Below are 2604 nucleotides of genomic sequence, written 5' to 3'. Positions count from 1 at the left end.
AGTACTCCTCAGTCTAATATATCAACTTGTGCCCAAGACTATAAAAAAAAAACACCATTTCTTATCTCTGCTTCTGTTTCTCTCTCTCTCTTTCTGTGTCTCTCTCTGCCTCTCTCTGCCTCTGTCTCTCTCTCTCTGTCTCTCTGTCTCTCTCTCTCTCTCTTTGACTCTCTGTCTCTGTCTCTCTGTCTCTCTTATCTCTCTCTGACTCTCTGGGTCTATCTATCTCTCTATGACTGTCTCTTTCTTTCTCTGTTTCTCTCTCTCATTCTGTTTCTCTGTCTCTGTATCTTTCTCTCTGTCTATCTCTCTCCACAGAGTTTGCACTGAAATTGCTTGGTATTAAGCAATCTGGCTCTGCAAAAGAGTTGAGAAAAAGCACCTCCATACCCTTTCTCACAGTAGCAGGATAATATGTGGAATACTGCATATGCTGTCAGATCCCTTTGATTTGTTGATGGATTTTCCTTAATTTTTTTTCCTATCTATTTTGTTGCTGTTAGGGATAACTTGAACTAGTCCTCAAGTGGGACGAACTCAGAAATTAGGACAAGTGTTCTTAACTTGAGGTTCACAGATTCTTTGGGGTCCAGGAATAGATTTCAGGGAGTCCATGAATTTGGCTGAGAAAAAAAAATCTTTCTTTTCATTAACCTCTAATTTAGCATTTTCTTTTCATTTCTTGAAAAAAAATTACTCTGAGAAGGGGTCTATAGTTTTAACCAGACTGCCAAAGGGGTTCATGACACACAAAAAGGCTAAGGACCCCTGGATTTAAGTAAGTAGTAACAACAATACTTAATTTTTCAATTTTTAAAAAAGAAATGACATGATATTACTTTGTATGTGTATCCTATTTATTTATCTGGGTTCATACTGTTTCTCCAAGTAAATAGCAATCTCCTTGAGGGCAGGGACTGTTAAAATTTTAATCTTTATTTGCCTAATGACTACTCTTCAAATTGAATTTTTCCTACTATCTCAATTTAGCAGAACTCTTCATCTTGACCGCATTATTCAGTATAGCAGCTCCAAAATCGCACGTTCTTTGTTCTTGGCCTTCTGTTCATACTTTCTTTTTGAAATGCCTCTCATTCCTCATGCAACTACAAAGCTTTCTGATGTCTGTCTCTACTTTTTTCCTTTCAAACATTTAAAATGTGAAGTTTTGAAGAAATACTTCTTTTCCTCTTTGGGGCTAGAAGTCAACCTAGTTAAATCATCAGAAGCTTCTATAAATTTGCACATCAATCAATCAATTAATCAACCAATCAGCTACTATGTGCCTGGCAAGGTGCTGAATGCTGGGGATACAGAAAGACACCAAGGACAGACCCTGCCCTCAAGGAGCTTACATTACTATACAAAGCAAGACATATGCAGGATAAATAGGAGATAATTAACAGGTGAAAGATACTGGAATTGAGGGGTTGGGGAAGGTGTCCTTAGAAGATGGGATTTTATTTGGGAATTAAAGGAAGCCATGAAGGTCGATAGTCTGAGAGAAAGAGGGGGAACATTCCAAGGTTGGGGGACAGCCAGAGAAAATGCCTGGAGCTAAGAGGTGGAGTGTCTTGTCAGTGGAACATCAGGAAGGCCAGTGTCACTGGATTAATGAATAATATGTTGGGGAGTAAGGTCTAAGAAGACTAAAAAGATAGGAAGGAGCTAGGTTATGAAGAGGGCAGGTAGGTGGTACAGTAGACAGAGCACCAGATCTGGAGTCAGAAACTCCATGAGTTTAAATCCATCCTCAAACACTAGCTGTGTGAACCTGGAAAGTAACTTAACACTGTTTGCCTCAGTTTCCTCATCTGTAAATTGAACTGGAAAGGGAATGGTAAACCACTCCAATACCTTTGTCAAGAAAACACCAAATGGGGTCAGGAGGAGTCAGGCACAACTGAATCAACTCAACAACAGTAACAAAAAGAAAAGGTTATGAAGAGCTTTGAAAGCCTAGAAAAGCATTTTGCATTTGACCAGGGAAGCCATTGAAGTTTATTGAAGGTGGGTGGGTGGGAAGGAGGTGTGTGATTGGATCAGACCTGTGCTTTGGAAAAATCACTTTAGTGGCTGAATGGAGAATGAATTGGAGAGGGGATAGACTTGAGGTAGGCAGACCCATCATCAGGTTATTGTAATAATCCAATCCTGAGGTGATAAGGACAGTGTCCAAGGAAAGAATATAAGAGAGATTTTGGGAAGGTAAAATTGACAGGCCTTGGAAACAGATTAGCCATGAGGGCATGAGAGTGAAGAGTCCAAGATGACTCCTACTCTCTACATTATTATTGTGTAGTCAAAAGAACCCAAGAGGCAGGTCCAATGACTTTCTGGTACTTTGGGACCGCAAGAAACAGTGAACTCCAGCTTATTTAGAAGATCCTGCACATAGTAGGCAATGAATAAATAAATTTGATGAATTGAAGATGAAATGGAAACAAATTACCAGCTTTCTCCAATTAAGCTTTGGTTTTATGCTTCCACCATTCTGATAAAATTCTGGCTATCACATTGCTGTTGTTCCATGCCCTTAAAACAAAACAACCACACATAAAACTATTTCCTAAGCCCTGATAATGCAGACAGATTTTTTTTAAA

This window comes from Phascolarctos cinereus, unplaced genomic scaffold (genome assembly GCF_003287225.1).
Source record: "Phascolarctos cinereus isolate Bilbo 61053 unplaced genomic scaffold, phaCin_HiC Scaffold_5;HRSCAF=322, whole genome shotgun sequence".
Taxonomy (NCBI): domain Eukaryota; kingdom Metazoa; phylum Chordata; class Mammalia; order Diprotodontia; family Phascolarctidae; genus Phascolarctos; species Phascolarctos cinereus.
The sequence above is the reverse complement of the archived record's forward strand: the minus strand, read 5'-3'. Positions refer to the sequence as shown.